Source organism: Onychomys torridus, chromosome 8, assembly GCF_903995425.1.
Source record: "Onychomys torridus chromosome 8, mOncTor1.1, whole genome shotgun sequence".
Classification (NCBI taxonomy): Eukaryota; Metazoa; Chordata; class Mammalia; order Rodentia; family Cricetidae; genus Onychomys; species Onychomys torridus.
This window is the reverse complement of record NC_050450.1, coordinates 28,609,136-28,628,430: the sequence shown is the minus strand read 5'-3', so window position 1 is coordinate 28,628,430 and position 19,295 is coordinate 28,609,136.

The window sequence follows — 19,295 nt, the reverse complement described above, 5'->3', positions numbered from 1 at the left end:
AATATATTAACTAAGGATTTTTCTCCAGTGACGAGAATCTAACATGAAAGATATTCATGAAACATTTACGTGTGAAGTTTAGCGCATATAAAATTACCAAGTTTATAATAGCCTAAAGAGTTTTGATTTCTATTATATATAAAAACAATATCACTAATATTAAAGTACTTAGCCTACTATTTATCATGTCACAAAGCATAACTAAAAGTTACTATATGTTTTATGCATGCATATGGATGGAAAATGAACTAAAAATGAAAATATTTAATGAGAGGTGGAATTTACCTCTACCCCAGAAAACAACTTTGTATGTAGTAAATAAAATAAAAGAAAGCTTCCCAATATTATTATTAGTAAGAAAAATGTTTCACCACTACCAGGTCATATAGTTCTCCCAAAAGGTAATGCCTGGTAGCTCTGTGCAGACTTAGCCTGATGGAACTGCCGAAGGAGACTCATTCTCATTCCAGTGAGGACTATAGAATAGGCACGGCTGAAGTGCACTCACACATTCAGTTAGACAAATATTTGATGGAAACAGCATGTTCTGTTCTAGACACAGGACCATGGGGGTTACTTACATACTTTTTGTAAAAGTAATCTAGTTTTTTTCATATATTAGAGCCCCCTCATTTATTCACAATTTTATTTACCAGAGGTTAATACTGATCCAAAAATATTAAATGGAAAATTCTAGAAATAAATAGCCCCTAACTTTCACACTGCTCTAAGTTACGTGATGAAATATCCTTAATATCTTGGTCTATCCTTCTTGGCACATTAATCATCCCTTTGGCATGTCCACACTGTCTTAGTCTTTCTGTTGATGATCAGATTGGCATCACGATGTTGCAATATTAGTGTTCAAGTAGTCTTGTTTTAATAAAATGAGTAGTGGCACAAAAGCAAGACAAGGTAATGAAACAAGGAGGGCTCCATTAATGTTGGTATTATGTGACAGCTTTGAAGGTCATACAAACAATGCTAATACTTTATGATGGCTCCATGCTATCTAAAATTTACAACAGCTACTAGGGGGCTTGAATTTTAGTCTCCAAGGACAGTAGGGAAACTTTCATATGTGAAATTGCCAATGTTCACCAGAGGAGGATTTAGCTCATTTTGAGCATGTTATCTTCAAAGCATTCCATTTGAAGGTATTTCAAAGACTTTCTTATTTCATTCTGGGCTCTGAAGGAGGAGGCATGTTTTAAGTAATCTGATTTCAAGTAGCAACTTCCATTCCATAAGCAACTTTTAACTGCCCAAAGATTCTCAGTGTACTGATTTTTAATATCTTACATCTTATAAAAAATAAAAATTTAGTATTTTTGTGTAAAAGGCAGGGTAAATGGTGAGTAGTTGTGTTTTTTGTTTTGTTTTGTTTTGTTTTGTTTTGTTTTTAAACCCGAGTCCAGGGATGTTTCTCATGATAAGAGAATCAAAGAATTTGTTTTAGCTCCATTTCTTGTAATGTATAATCAGCACTAAATAAAGTCAGAACAGCTTTTATTGGTATTTGTCATCATTTTAGTGTGTTTTTATTTGATAAACTTGGGGTATTATCACACAATAAAAAAAGACATACAGATAACATCAGTGTATAGAGAGATGAGAACTTAAGTGATTCAAAAGTGAAAGAACAAAGTACACCCATCCTGTACTTTTCTGGATTATTATTTAACTGACTGTGTGTGTGTGTGTGTGTGTGTGTGTGTGTGTGTGTGTGTGTGTGTGTGTATGTGTGTGTGCGTGTGCACACGTGCATACATGTGTGAGGGTTGGGATGCATATAGTGGTCAGAGGACAATTTTAGATTTGGATTCCTCTTCCTGCCATGTGAGTCCATGGAATAAATCTTAATAATCAAACTTGAAATCAAGCACCTATGCTTGCTGAGGCATCTCACAAACTATGTAATTTATTTTATTTTTTATTTTTGTAGACAGAGTATCACACACCTTTAGCTCACTTGGAACTACCTATGTCAATAAGAATGGCTTTATACTCCTGATCCTCCTGCCTCTACCTCCCAAGCTGATAATAAAAAATGTTTATGAATATAGGTAGACATGCATTTTCAGATTATTTAAAATTATAATTTCATATACAGAACCTGTATTCATCATTTAAACCTATTTTAATATTCATTTTATTTTTGATCATGTGTATATGTGTGGTTGTGCTTTCATGAGTATGGGTGTCTATGAAGGTCAGAGGCATCAGATTCACCTGGAGCCAGATTCAAAGGCAATTGCTACCCTGACTTATGTGGGTGCTGAGAACTGAATCAGATCCTCTGCAAGAGCAACCATTTCTCTTAAACACTGATCAGTCTCTCCAGTCCCCACATTTTTTATTTTTAAATAAACTTTTATCATTAATATCTATGGAAAGTAATTTTAGTGTTTTCTTAGTTCAAAGGAAAGATCTTGGTTATTGACTTGACTCAGTAGCTTGCACCAACTTACATAAAGCATTTCTAACTTGAGAAAACCGAATGCAATCTGTTTAATTGTGAAGTGATATAATGTAGCATAATCCTCAAAGCATGCATTTGAATATAGTGCATATATATTTGCATAGTAATGAATCCACAAAATAAAGGATATGGAATTAGGTGAAAGCTAAAAATGAAATAAGATATTGCCAGCAAGAAAACATGTGGCTGCATCACATTAAATTGAAATAGAAACTTCTTTGAAACTCATTCCAAATGCATTTTTTGTACTTAAGGAAAAATAGTATTGGGGAAAATATTTTCTAATCTTAGGGTGTGACAGATTGCATTATATTGCATATTGTAGTCTTGACTGGAATAAAAATCAATAAATGTCCTAAATAATAATGCTTTTCATTAGTAAAGTTCGTTGTTTTATAAAGCATTTTTCTCAAGGAAAAGAAAAGAAATGCATTTACTAAACATTTATTCTTCAATAGAAACCTCCATGCCTTTTTTTTAATAAGCATTACTTTATTTAATCTTTGCAACAAGATTTATCTTATCTCTGTAAGATAAAAACAATCCTCAAGTTTTAGATGAGAAAACTCAGACACGAAGAGATTAAATAATTTTGCCAAAGTTCTACAGCTGGTAATTGCCTAGTGGTGGGTTTAATCCTAGCAATGTCACTTCAGAACTGGAGCCCAAACCATCAAAGAATGTAGCCTCTGTGCTCTACTCCTACACTGCCTTGATCCTCAAAAAAGGCTTGTAACACTGTGGCTGGCATTATAATAAATTAATTGTTGTTTTAAACCATCTCTCTTATCACACTATTAGTAAATACTACATGCCATTTCAGGTGCCAAAGCTTGGGGTCCAGATCATGGCCAAAATAGAGAATCTTTTTTAGCATGTATAGTTCTATCTTCCTCAGAATTCTCTGTACAATGGCAACCCTTTCCCCACCAAAAGCACCATTTTTGGCTCCTGAACGTTAAGATTTGTATTATAGTGTGGACAATATAGACTCTTAGTCCAATCCTCCAGAATCATCTGCAGGAATCTTAAATTTTAGGGTCTGGTGAGGTGGCTCAGTCATTAAGTGTCCTTGTTCTTTCAGAGAACCTGAGTCTAGTCCCCAGCACTTAAACTGAGTGGTTCACAACTGCTGGTTACTACAGCTGCAGGAGATATGATACCTTCATCCATACACCAATAAACTGACACACCCAAGGTATACACTCATATGGGCAACATACATACACTTAAATAAGAAAAATAAATCTAAAAACACCTTAAATTTTATGAGAACACACAATAAATGGAATCTTTGTATTACTGAATGACAGCTAACCCTTAATGGGCTAGGATATTCTTTTCTCCAGGTCAATACAAGTCTTTGCTCTCCACCCACAATACTTCCAGACATGTGAATTTACAAATCCTAAAAAGCTAAAATACTTTATCAACATGCATCATGGTTAGCCATCCTGGCTACTTTAATTTCCTTAAACATCATCCATGTGCCCATCCATCCATTCACTCAGCAAATAATTATTAACCTACAACGTGACAGAAAAATTTTAAAAACTGCATCTCTGGCAATAAATGAAATGGAGAGGACTCTAATCTCCATAGAACTTACACTTTAATGAAACTATCAAGTCTATAAACAATAGAAAAGTTCACAGGCAATAGCATCAGATAGTAATAAATACAAAAGAGAAACATAAAGCCAAGAAATGACATAGTGGTAACAAAAAAATGAAACTGCTGTGTGGAAGGAGATAAGGAATCCATTCCAATTGCCGTGAAATAACTTATCATTAACTAACCTTCTTCTTCTTCTTCTTCTTCTTCTTCTTCTTCTTCTTCTTCTTCTTCTTCTTCTTCTTCTTCTTCTTCTTCTTCTTGTTATTTTGGTTTTTGGAAACAGGATTTCTCTATGCAGCCATCCTGGCTGTCCTGGAATTCACTCTATAGACCAGGCTGGCCTTGAATTCACAGAGATCTGCCTGCCTCTGCCTCCCAAGTGCTGGGATTAAAGGTGTCTATGTGCCACCACTGCCCAGAATTAACTACACTTATTCACTTATTTATTATTATAGATCTTGTGTGTAAAGATTCCAGACTTTACTTAGAGTCTTCTGCTCAGAACCAGATGAGTTTCGAGTCAAGTTTCCAGTAAGGTTTTGGTATTATAAGAGAGATTAACAAGCAGTTGGAGAATTTGAGGTGTTTGATTATTCATAATGTGTGTGTGTGTGTGTGTGTGTGAGTGAGAGAGAGAGAGAGAGAGAGAGAGAGAGAGAGAGAGAGAGAGAGAGAGAGAGAAGTCTACTACTTATAGACTCTATAGACCTTACATTCTCAAAATCCCTTCATTATCATTAGTAACACACTACTTTTGTCAGGTACTATGGGTTAGGAGGAGGTCACCGGCTCCACACACATTCAAGGAGAACCACCACATGGAGAATTTCTGACTCAAAGTTCTTGACACTGAGGCTTTTGTTGTATATTTGAAATGGCAAGGCTGCCAGGTTGCTATGTAAGAGTGAAGGTTATAGCAGACAAAAAGGGAACTATTCAAACTGGGAGTGGAGGGCAGAGTGTGCATGGCATTTGTGAAGATTAGCCATTTTACTACAATGGAAGTGTGAAGCCAAATGATGCTTTTTGCTGGAGCTGTGGCTAGATCTATCTTCCCGTGGCAGAAATAGCATTCTGGCTATTAGTGCAGAATAAATCATAGTAGTCATGGAGGAAAGCAGAGTCCTCTAGAAGCTGCTAACAAACACAGACATGACTACATTAGCAATGGGTGATGTAAACACCTGGTTATGATATATTTGAAGATAAAAGGAGATTTCTTGAATGATTATGTGTAGGAGATAATGTGAAAATATCAGAGATGATATCATTTTTAATATTTGGTTATTTTTCTCTAATGTATATATGCTTTATATGACTGTATGTATGTGTACTACATGTGTGAAGTTTCCATCAAAGCCAGAAGAGGGAACCAAAACTGCTGGAACTAAAGTTACACAAGGTTGTGTGATACCCATGTGGCTGCTTGGAACCAAATGCAGGCCCAGTGCAAGAGAAGCAAATGCTTTAATGGCTGAGGAATGTTCCCAGGCCCTGATACCAAGGCTTTCATACAAACCCTTTTCCCAACAGTATTCCATAGTAACTTTACCCGTGAGTACATAGGCATTAAATGGTCTATGTACAAGATTATTTACTGTAGCACATTTTAAATTAAAAAAATGAATTTGTCATACTGTTATGTCTATAGAAAAGCTCGGTCTCAGTGGAGATTTTTTTATATTCTCAGAATAAAAGTTTCTTAACTTTAGTGGGATACATATGCACAATTAAAGAGGAAACACTAGTTAAAATTACTGTTAATCACTTAACACCACACTTGACATAGAGTTTGTTACCTTTTCCCAAATTTCAAATTTCTGTTCTAGGATTTTAAGATACAGTGTTTCATTATCTTGGTCCTTATGTTTCTCATGCCTTCTAGTTTCTCAGATTTTCCATGTCATTTCACAGAGTGAGATGGTGTGGCTTGTTTCAGGTTCCTTTCTCATGGATGGTCTTGGACAAGATGTGGGGGAGGAAGGCTGCAGAGGTGAAGTTGTATTTAACACATCACACATGTACTGGTACTATGGCATATCACTATAACATTAATATCATCACCTTGCAAAGTTAATGTTTGCCAAGTTACCACAGCATAAAGCCACTTACTTCACTACTTTTTCATTCTGAATTCTTCAGAACTGTACATCTTATATTGCCTATGGGGGGTTTGTCAGCATTCTACATTTATATATTAATTCTCTCATTTATTTATATTTGTCAGGATCCAGTGATATTTAATTCATATTTGTTCTGTATATATTTTACATATCAAGCATATCTTGTACTTTATAATTCAATACCATGTTGTTGTTTTAGCTACTCAGATTGTCATAGCCTGGCAATTTAGAGATACTTCAAATTTAATTCTGTGTTTCTCTGGTACAGACCCAAATTCTTTGTAGACAATTTCTTACTTTTGGACATTAAAAAATGTATCAAAGTCTTCTAAGATTTTTATTGGGTCTTAGCTGTAGAATGGTCCATTTATCATGGAGCCCTTTTATTATGGAGTAGTTTTAGACATGGGGATCCCTGCTATTGTTTATTCTCAGAGCTACACAGAGTTTTAAAATAGGTAGACATGTTTGTGCAATCTATATGTCCAATCACAAAGTTAATTAAGTTCAGCATGATAAATCTTTCAAGGCAACTTGAATGTAGTAAGTAATGTGTAAACATGAAGTAAATTTGAGATTTAGTATTAATAATCTATGAAAATAAACCAATACCTTAGTAGAAAGCTACCACATGTGCATGAATGTTAACATGCATAAGAAGAAAGTAAAGAAAATTATGTGTACAGAAAGGATCCTAAGTTACACAGATGTTATTTCTCATGGTGTTATAAAAAGAAAAATTTGGTTAACTATAGAATGAAATGGAAGGGAGAATTTTTATTATATGCGTTACATAATTTGAAATTAAAATTATTATCCACCCAGCTATATAGTACCAATATATGCCACTTATTTTTGATATGGCTCTACATTATATAATATATGAACATATTTATGACTAATGGGAAAGAGCAAAGTCATATTCTAACAGATATAATTTTTGATAATAATTATTATTATTACTACAATTAGGCTTTATATTATTTTATGGTATGGACTGCATTAATTTATTTTTATGTTTATCTAAATTCTGTCTTTCCATATCACATCTTCTTTAGAATTAGGTGGGTTTAAGTACCTTCTGTAGAACAGGTGACTTTTTCTTAACACTAAAAGGAAATGTGAATTTTTTGTGAAAAGAATTAATTCTATTAACTTATGTCCTGGCTAATTTTTATGTCAACTTGACACAGCCTAGAATTATATAGCAGGGGAGGAACCTCTATTGATAAAATGCCTCCATAAGATCTGGCTGTATGCAAACGTGTATGGAATTTTCTTTTTTTAAAAAAATTTATTATATTTGTGTTTTAATTTTACATATCAGCCCTGGGTTCCCCTGTCCTCCCCACTCCCACCCCAACTCCACCTTCTGCCCTGCCCCTCCCTCTCATTCCCATCTCCTCCAGGGCAACTACTCCCCTGGGAAGTCAGCTCAACCTGGTAGATTCAGTACAGGCAGGTCCAGTCCCCTTCTTCCAGGCTGAGCAAAGTATCACTGCATATGCTCCATGTTCCAAACAGACAGCTCATGTACTAAGGACAGGTCAGGGTCCCACTGTGTCTCCCAAACAGTTCAAGCTATTCAATTGTCTTACTTATCCAGAGGGCCTGATCCAGTAGGGGGCTCCACAGTTTTTGGTTCATAATTCATGTGTTTCCCTTAGTTTGGCTATTTGTCCCTGTGCTTTTTTCAATCTTGGTCTCAACAATTCACACTCTTACAATCTCTCCTCTTTCTCGCCAATTGGACTCCTGGAGCTCCACCTGGGGCCTGGCTGAGGATCTCTGCATCCACTTCCATCAGTTATTGGATGAGAGTTCTATCATGGCAGTTAGGATGTTTGACCATCTAATCACCAGACTAGATGGCTAGACTGCTACTCACTACTCCAGGGAGGCTACCTAGAAAACAGGACCCCTAGAAAGACACAGGGATCACCCAATGACAGAGAAATGGATGAGATCTACATGAACAACCTGGACATGAGTGGAGGTAATGAAGGGCAAGGTTTGAGGAAAAGAGATTTTTAGGGGAGCAGGAGATCCCAGCTGGATCAAGAACAAAAAGGGAGAACAAGGAATAACAGACCATGATAAATGAAGACCACATGAGAACAGGAAGAAGCAAAGTGCTAGAGAGGTCCCCAGAAATCTACAGTGATACCTCCACTGTAGACTATAGGCAATGGTCAAGAGAAAGTCCGAACTGACCTAGTCTGGTGATCAGAATTTTCTTAATTAGTGACTGATGTGGGAGGACCCACCCCATTGTGGACTAGTGGTTCTGAGTTCTATAAGAAAGCAGACTAAGCATGCCACGAGAAAAAAGTCAGTAAAGTAGCACCCTCCATGGCCTCTGCTTCAGTTCCTGCCTCCAGGTTCCTGCCTGCTTTGAGCTTTGCCTTAGCTTCCCTCAATGGACTGTGATTCATGAAATATAAGCCAAATAAATCCCTTTTTCTCCATGTTGCTTTTGTTCATGGTGTTTCACTACAGCAGGAGTAACCCTAAATCACCCACTTAACTATCCAGAAGGGCTCTGTCCTGAAATAAAATATCAGAGAAATAATAAGACAGAGACCTAAGAGTCATGTAGGTGCTAGTGGACAGCACCACAGCAGATACAGAAAGACAGATTAGCCACAAGAGAACTGTCATTTGTGGTCATGAAACTTGGGACTGGCAGCCAAATATCTTCTAAGAAGGATCTCAGATACAGGAAACGATTGTAAATGTTTTAGTGTCAGAGCAAGCAGGCCTCCAAGATGTGTTTCAATTAATGAAAGCAAAGAAGAAAAGTTTTAAAAGCTCTCAGGCACTAGTGTTCTTCGCCAGGAATGCTTCATTTCAACTCTTTGAGCATGCAGAGCACTGTCGCCTATCACAAAGCGTTATCAATTCCACTTTTTGGTGATTTATCCCCCTTTGGACTTGGCTCTCAATGAATTGTTAACTCCTGAGTTCAGTAGCTATACCAGATCTCCTATTAGCACCACAAGAATTAACATATGATCAAGAATAATCTCTAAAATATATGCAAAGAAAGAACAATTGTAGAATGGTGGGACTGTCAACACACAGTCTCAGAAACAAAGATCAACTTTTATAAGAGACCTGAAATATGTACATTGATGAACCAAAGACAAATGCACACCATCGTTTACAATAGCAACAAAAGAAAAAAAAAAAACCAAAAAGACAAAGAAAATAGGAGTGAAATAGAAAATAAAACGACAGTACAAGCAATTTCTGGAAATAATCTCCAAGCAAGCCTACAGCTCAGTGAATAATTGGAACAAATGAAGCTGAGCATACCTAAGAATGGCTTAAAATTCAAATACATAGGCACAGTAGAGCAGGTCCTGGACATTTTATGTGCTTCAATGTAACAAAAGTACAAATTACTGTAATAGATTTTAATTTTTCTAGATCTCTCTTTACCATAAATCTAAAAGAAAAAAGGGAATATAGAAAGTCTGGCTGTTTGGAACCTGGGGCTTGTGTGGGGACACTTTGCTCAGCCTGGAAGGAGGGGACTGGACCTGCCTGTACTGAATCTACCAGGTTGAGCTGAATCCCCAGGGGAGTCTTTGCTCTGGAGGAGATGGGAATGGGGGGAGAGGCTGGGGGAAGGCAGGGTTGGGGGCTGGAGGGAGGAGGACAGGGGAACCCATGGCTGATATGTAAAATTAAAACACAAATATCCATATAAAAAATTTTGAAATTAAAAAAAAGAAAGTCCTCACACTGATTTAGAGTCTACCTAAATTATGCAATAATAAAATGAAAACTGAGCATATTCAAAGAGAAGACTGCCCAAGAAGGAAAGGTGTAGAGAAAGAGAAATCTGAAATGTTCAAGAAAAACTATGTAGAAAAGTCACAGGAACTGTACACAAAAATTTGTGAAAAGCAGCTTTATGTTACTGTCAATTATTTTGAGGTTTGTTTTCTGTTTGAGAATAATAAGAAAAGCAGAGAGATAGGATGATACTCAGCATATCTAACATTTATTGGCACCCTTATTGTGTGAGGGGTTTACTTGAAATGCTTCCTTCAGTTGCTCAACTTCGAGCACTCATTTGTGGGAATGTTACTCTCTTATTTAACATGTGAGGGGGCTGGGGAAGAAGGCAGTGCTAGCCACCTCCCTTCCACACTGCTCTTTTCAGCCTTCACTCTTCTAAGTGGAGAGAGCAGTCTGGTATCCTGATATTCAGTCAGTTCTTACATGGCTTCTGTTCTATTTCCAGATCACAACTTCCTTCCCATCTGCAGTTTATGATAGTGCCCTAGTGAAGAATATATACATCCCAGGCAATGAATATACCATTTTAGTTTTAGGTTTTTAAAGCTAGAGATTGCATCTAAAGTCTCTCTCTGCCAATTCCAATTCCCAGATTCTATCTCAGACTGATTTCAGCTCAGGTTCATTAGTGTAGCCATTGTCTACTCCGATGAGTCACTGAGTTACCTCTATGTGTCACTATTTATTGTAGCAAAATAGATCATCAAACACAGACTCCTCTCATGTGTATACTCTGTCCCTTGTGCTTGAAAATTCTTTCATATCCTTATGTGACCCTGGCATCCTCTTAGCTTATCTCAGTTTTTGCCTTTTCCCTGTTTTCAATCTTTCCAGGATTCATTCATCTTTATCTGTTGCAGGCTGAACCTTGTTCCTCTAATGTTTATGGGCTATATTCTTTGCTCTTTTTCTTTAGAACCTGAGATAGGACCCTTTTTAAGAAATTGGATTTTTGCAGGTATAACTAATAACAACCTGGTAAAACATATTGAAATAGGAGGGGCCCCTATTCCAGTGTGACCTGGGACCTTATAGAAAGACTTATATCAGTCAGATATAAATACCTGAGTCATGTTGCTACTAGCAAGAAAACACCTGACAGTCAGGAGAGAGTTCTGGAGCTGATACTACTCTTTCTACCTCTAATGTGAGTCTGCCTAATGGCAAATTTTTATTGTTTTAAGGAAGTCACTTACTAGCATTTTGCTTGAGCACACCCAGGGCCATCCATGGTGCCATTTTAGGTCATTCATTATTATTATTATTGTTAATCTATTATGTTGCCCAGTGGTAATAGTGCTTAAGAATGAAGAAAAATCTTGAGTTTTTTTGAATACTGGGCACTACTTTAAGAGTTTGAAACATAAACTATTTCAGTATCTCTATGGCCCTAGACAATAAACACAATTACTATGATGAACTTATGGAAAAACAAGGCTTCCTAACATTTAAATCACTAGTCTTTATCCTCCTGGTATCATAGAGTTTAAGCCTCTGTCACCTTTACTTTGATATATAGATTTTTATCAGTGATTTTTTGGGGATATGGGGTTCAAAACAGGGTTTCTCTGTGTAGTTTGGTGCCTGTCCTAGATCTTGCTTTGTAGACCAAGCTGGCCTGGAACTCACAGAGATTCACCTGGCTCTGCCTCTCAAGTGCTGGGATTAAAGGCATGCACTACTGCCAACTGGCTTTTTTTTTCAGTGATTATTAAAATTTAAGATACATATTAAGCCATTCATTAAAAACACCTTATATTACTCTCTTGGTATTTCTCCATTTACTAACAATGAAATGGTTCTCATGAGTCACACAATGTACAGTTGTGCTAAACTTAACTTTTATAACAATCCTCCATGATTCTGTATAGGCTCTGCTAACAGATAAAGAAATCAGTGATATATTTTTAAAGGTACTCTAATCACACAATCATGGAATCAAGAAAACCAGGACCAAATCAAATCAATAGAGAGAGACCTCAGGGGTAGAGATCTTTCCAGATTATTACTCTGAGCCTGCTCGACAGAGATGTCTTTCAGACTAAGGACCCTGTTTCATGTTTTGATTATTTCTTCCTAGACTTATAACTCTGGAGAGAAAGGAGGTTCTACAAAATTAGGGAGAATGTCATTGGCATAGTACTTAATTCCATTGGAAAAAATGTTGGTATGGTTTAATACAAAAAGTTCTTTACAGGCATAATTGCCTTTTCCTTTCATACGTATATCTGAAAATCTGATTCATTATCCATCATGCATCTCTACTTGATAAATATTTATCTTGAAAACCTCTGAAAAAGTGTTTATTTCATCAAGAAAATTTCCTTGAAAAACCTGAATTATTTGCTTCCAAATAGATTCAATTCAAATAACAACTTTTTCCTTCTTTCCCTTTTTTTGCAAATAACAGTTCTTCAGAGAAATGTTTACACTGTGTCACCAGGGTGTATAGAAAGGTGTCATAGATATTTGTCTTTAGAAGGTAATCAATTGCTGTATATTTTTATATTTGCACAAAAATTAGTGTTCAAAATTCTGGTAGGACTATGGATTGCTGTATACAAATGTATGTGAATAACTTAAATTAGGTTCTGTCGGTACTCTAACCTAAAGAACATCAGCTCTCTTAAATGTTATTTACAAAAAGAAATACAATGTGCACTTCATTCATTCAACATTTCTCTAAGAAAACTTTTTGTAATTATTAGAGCTGTGACGCCTACATACTCCCTACACTCATTGTTTAAGCCAACAGGAAATACATTTCCTCCTGAAGTCAAGGAACCTCCAAACTTAATTACTTGAGATAGATGGACTTTTTTTTCCTTATCTTTATTCTAGTGGGACTATACACTATTTGCATGTAGCCATGTAGGGTGAGTTCACTTCCGACACAGTCAATTATATAAGTCTATCAACAGCTATTTTATTATGGGAACAATAGAGACAGAAGGCTCTGACTCTCTGATGAATGTAGATTAGACAGAGGTCACCCTGACATACATAATTAGTTTTAGAATGTTAAATTAATAGGTAGTGTTCCCCTAAGGCAACCATACATTTAGGCTGAAGCTGCAGGATCTGGAGCCCAGCCCTTGTATGCTGTTGACAGCACTGACATGGCTTAATGCACTGCCTGTGAAGTGGCAGAAGGTATTATGGAAAATCTAAATGACTGTAAAAACAAAATTTGCATAATACTATGGTCAGACTACATGCATTTCCCTTCAGAAACATTTGTGCAGCTCAATTATTATGCAAATTCTTAAGAGGGTGTTGGCTAAACAGATAAATCTTGGAGTGCCTTAAATATATCTTTTAACAAGGATTCAATAAGCAATCAATGGCAATATTTGGAATTATATTAAATTTCTGGTCTGTGCTTGCTACAGATGTTAGTTTTAAGAACAGGAAGGTGTCCCATACAAGTACTAACCAGGCCTGACCCTGCTTAGCTTCCAAGATCAGCCTAGATTGGGCATGTTCAGGGTGGTATGGGAATGGAGGGGAGGGGCTGGGGGAAGGTGGGGGCGGGGATGGGACAGGGAGGACAGGGGATCCCATGGCTGATGTGTAAAATTAAAACACAAACATAATAAATAACAACAACAACAAAAAGAACAGGAAGGTGAAATGGAAGTCATTTTCCCATTCCAAATGTTTCCCTAGCCATGTGGGTAAAATAATACCTAGGCTGAGTTCATTCACAAAGGAGAGAGTAAAATTGTATCCCAACTTTCCTATGCTTCAATCAATAAACTAATCATATCCTGCACTATTATTATGGTTATTAACATGCTTGAATGAAGAAAAATATTATTTTTATAAAAAAGATATAAAAATTATACAGACACATAAAGAGGAGATTAACTTCAAGTAATCTAGAGGTGTGGTGATACTGTGTTTGTGCTCTAACAAATAAAATTTACCTGAAGATCAGAGGGCAAAACATTCACTAGATTAAACATAGAGGCCAATCAGTGAAGGCACACACCTTTAATCCCAGCACTTGGGATCTCATGCCTTTGCTCCCTATATTTGGGAAGCATATACACCACTAATCCCAGCACTAGGAAGGTTGAGACAGGAAGTGATATAGCTGGGTGGAGAAAGGCATAAGGTGGGAGGAAACAGGAACTCAGTCTTTTCAGCTGAGGACTCAGAGGTGTTCAGTCTGAGAATTCCTGGAGACAGAATCTTCCCTTTATGGTTGAGGAGTTGGTGAGGTGAGAAGTGGCTGTTGCTTGTTTCCTCTTATCTTTCAGCATTTACCCCAATATCTGGCTCTGGGTTTTTATTGTAAGACCAATTAGGATTCATGTGACATAGAGGTGTATCTGCAGCTTAATTTGTGCTATATGTTGCATTAAATTTTATCAATGCTATTATTTAATGGTTCTGATTTTTTGCATTTATTAGGTAATTGGCACTAAGTCATGTCATTTATTTTTCTATCTACTTTAATACACACAGCACACTAGCAAGGTAGATTTTATTGCCACATTTTTGTTGATTAAGTAAATGAGAGCTATTGCTTGAGAATCCTTTATCATATATTCATATTCACAACCAGGTGATGATAGAGCAAGAACTGCTTGAGTATGAAATTCATATTCTAATGGTTTTATATAAACTTCATATATATATGATACATATACACATATATATGTATTTATGTATAGATAGATAGATAGATAGATAGATAGATAGATAGATAGATAGGTACTGATTGTGACATACGTAAAGAATTGATCTAGGGCATTTGGAGTAAATGATTATCCAGCTTATTCATTTCAGCACCCATATAAACACTGTCCAGAGAACTCTAGAGAATTCTAGAGAACTTTAACTATCTCAACATCATATGGCTTCAGTACAAACACAGGCTTGGTTTCTATATTTGGCTTTAACATTATCACCACATTAACTCCAGTTGATGGTCACCCTGTGAAGCCTTCAGAGGTTTTAAGGATGCTGTGAATGTATTTGTTGGCCATGTTTATATAATTTAAGTTGCTTTACAGTATAGTTTACAGAATACAGAATGGAATTAGTATTTTAGTTAATCACTGTGTGTAGACCTAAGGCATCAAGGTCAGACCCAGGTAAGTTTGAGGTTGGTTCACTAGTTCAGTGAGGAAAACAAATCCCCGGTGATTTCCATCTTTCTAATCTAGTATTCTCTGTATCTTTCATCATATTTTAGCCATGGTAACAAGGTATCACTGTCAGTGCTGAGTACCATAGAAAGATACCACCTTATCTATTACTCATTCAATCCTTTGGCAAAATGCTCAACCATGGACTACTTATAAAACAATAAAATCAGTTCCACAGTGTTGATTTTCTTACCTCTATTTGAGTTAATGGAATAAGCATGTACCAGATTAAAAAAGGATTTGGAGAGAATTAGCTGAACTTTTCAACCTCTGTATATGGAGACAGGTTCTTACCATCAAGAACATTTATGTGGTGTGTGATGATGGAGGCAATAGTCATCCAAGAGGCAAATGATGATGTCCTCCAGCATCACACCTCAATGTTTTCTTATGTAAACATGCAATCAATCTACATAGATCATACATTTAACAACAGAGCCAACTACTAGGTAAGATGTAAGTTGTGAAATGCTAGCCAGATAGATGTTATCACAGAATCTACTTCAGGAAATAAGAGAACAAAGAAAAAAATCTAAACATTGTTTTCTCAGCAACAATAAAATATACTTGTTTCTAAGTGCTAAAGTAAAATCAGTTATATATTTTGTAGTTATTTTTAATCAAAAATAAATATTTGAAACAATTGAAATATTTTCAAAAGATTAAAAATTTGGATTCTGTGGTGACTGAATATTATAGTGAAACACTTTATCTGGTATTGAATGATTGATAAGGTATAGAATTAATTTTTCTATATTGTAATGGATCTTAATTATATTATTCTAATAATTTAACATTCCAAATGTATTTATTTTTCACTTTTGCTTTGTGAATTTTAAACTAGCTCTTAATTCTCCAAAGTCATACTGAATGTGCAGTGTATGAAAGTATCCCTAGAAAAATATATCATTCTAAGTAGAGAGTGACATTTTTTTCCCTCCCTTTGGAAAACAGATGTGCAGAGAAATTTATGCCTGTATTTCCAGTGAAGAGGAAACTGAACTCTGTTTCTAACAGATATTTTGACCCTATGCCACATGGTGACATGCCACAAAGGGAGCTATTTTGACACTTGGAGTGGTGGCTCAGCCATCAAGGATGTTTGCTACACTTGCAGAGAACTCAAGTTCAATTCCTAACAGATATGTTAGGTGGCTCACACCTGCCTCTAAGTCTAGTTCAAGTGGCCTTTGCTGGCACTGCATTCATGTTCAGAAACCTACCAAGGACATATATACAAATAGTTAAAAATAATTTTTTTTTGGTTTTTTTGTTAAGAGCTAACACAGAAGCAGATTCTAATTGGTCAAGTTGTGAGAGAGGAGAAAGGATCCAAACAGTGGGGGAAGAGGGAGCAATGGTCATGGCAGAAAGAAGAAACAGAACAACTTATGTTGTCTCTGATGTGGAATGTTGATTTCTATCCATGTTTTGTGTCAATATTATGGCATGAAAAGAGAAGGCAGGCTATTTGTGGGAGGAAGAGGGCAGTGATATATATGTATGAAAATTTCATAATGAAATCCAGTATTCTGCTATAAAGATGGTATTCTGCTATACTCACAGATCAGTGCCTTTCTCGGTCATCATCAGAGAGGCTTCCTCTGGTGGCAGATGGGACTAGATGTAGAGACCAACACACAGATATTATGAGAAGAGGCGGTCTAAGTTGGAAGTCTCTATCAAACCCCTCCTCACAGAGCTCAAGGAATCCCATGGCGTAGAAGGGGGGAAGACAGTAAGAGCCAGAGGAGTGGAGGACTCCAGGAGAACAAGTTCCCCTGAATCTACTCATAGGATCTCACCGAAGACTGAAGAAGCAGGCACAGGACCTACACGGGTCTGCACAAAGTCCTCTGCATATGGATTATCCCGATTAATTCAGTATTTTCATGGGACTCCTGACTGTGAGAACAAATGCGTCTCTGACCCTGGTGCCTGCTTTTGGCCTCCTTTCCTTCTGTTGGATTGCCATGTCCAATTTCAATATGACGGAATGTTTCGTCTTACTATGTTTTATTTTGTGTGTTTCATTGTTACTTCTTAGAAGCCTGTTATTTTCTATGAGAGATGGAAAGGGGATGGATAAGGAGGAGCGGGAGGTAGGGATGAGCCTAAATCAGGATGTATTCTATGAGAAAGAATCTATTTTCAATAAAAGGAAAAAAGAAAACTTAATTTCAAATGAACCCTTTAAAACGCTAATATATACCAGAGGGAAAACATTTTTTTAACAACCTGTATTGCTTCTATGTGTTAGTGTGTCACCTAAAACAATTAAAACTGTGACCCTGCAAGAGACGACAGTCAAATGATTTTCATGGCTGCATGTGAAACTTATTTTTGATAAAAAGGAATAATAGCCCTTTGCGTTCTTCAGAGCAAATTTCTGAAATCTGTTTCAGAAACTCAGCTCTGCTAACTTGGATCTGGTTTGGATTTCCAGATTTTGGATTGTGACATGAGGATTTAGCTGTGCTGACTTTAGAGTTTGCAGAGTATAAAGTGATCATGGCAAGAGGCTACGACTGAACAACATAGCTAAAAATTTTAGGATCTAGGTTAAGTCTAGAGAGAGAAAATAAATGAGCATTGTGGGTATGCATGCTTGCATGTGAGCACATACATGGCACAGATTACAGGTAATCTGTAAAATTAGACATGGATTTCAAAAGGAAATCATTAGTTGTTCCTAGGTATGTGTCTTTTGTTACAGTCAATATTCTATTTTATAGCAGTGGCTTTAGAAGACAGCATTGATGAACCATTCATCATTGAGAAAGAAGCATTTGATGGAATCTTATAAAAAAAAGTATCCTCTTTTCTAATAATTCATAGAGTAAATTGGCTTGTAGGCTACTTTTATCATCTTCTCCTTATTTTCAGTAATGGATTTGATGGCTATAAGTTTGACCACTGGAAAAAATTGTGGTTCCTCTGTTAATGCAGGCATGGTCCTGCTGGCCCGCAAGGAGTCAGGGTAAATGGCACAATGAAGCACAGGGTGGATGTCAGCCATACTTCAACTGTTCACTTGTGCAGTCTATAGTTCTCATACTCATACCTAATATCCCTCTGTTTCCTTAAGATGGTATCAACTGAATAATTTTTCTTAAACTGCTTTTTCTGATTATGAAAATAATGTTTCACTTTTCCATATAAAATCATAATACTGGATATGTCTTTTTCAAAAACATAGTATTTTCTTCTGGCATCCTTGAAATTGAGCTGTATAGAATCCCTCCACCCTTGTAAGAATCAGTAATGAAGAAAATGTACTGAGAAGTCAAGTTTTAACATATTAGGTCTTCATTTGTTGAATTCTGCAGACATTTGGCTTTTGCTTTGATGTATCTCTAATTACAAGGTGCCACTCTTCTATGAAGATTTGTCTGGAGAACATCTGACCCTGTTTATCTTTTTTTATAGGCCCAAGTGGGCTCACAATCAGTGCTGGGTGCCTCTTCTGAAAGCCTTCCCTTTCCCCATTAGTGCAGCATGCATTTCAGGGACATTTGGAAATGTCTAGTAAATTTAACACAGTTTACAATTTGCAGCTGTGTTTTGCTACTAAATGCTTCGAAAGAAATTGTGAACGAGTTCAAACTACAAAGAGTAATTCTTATGACTACTAATAAAATGTACCTATTATTCAATAGGAAATCGCCCAATTGAGGGTTCTCTTTTTCCTGTTCACAACTGAGCTCTTTTTCTGTTTTATAGTTCCAAGAAACAAATGGAAAACTCTCACAGAGATCTTTTTTCTCTCTCTCTTTCTAAAATCTACACATTGCCAGTTCTTCATCAAACTCAGTAGGCCGATGACAGGTAGAAGGAAATGGCAGACATTTAAATGATCCAAATTATAATTGGTAATTAGCTTCCAGATGATTTCTGTCTTTTTCAGTTGGAAGACACCTTTTACAGTTATGTAATTATCAGAAAGAAACATAAATATCCTATTTGGAAGCAATTTTCATGTGGAATATAATCTTCAGGTGTAGAAACTGCATTTCCCTATGTGCAATATAAATACAAACTTAAAACATCTTAATGAGGTTTAAGGAAATTTCCCGTTAAACATTAGATTCTTATGAATAAGGG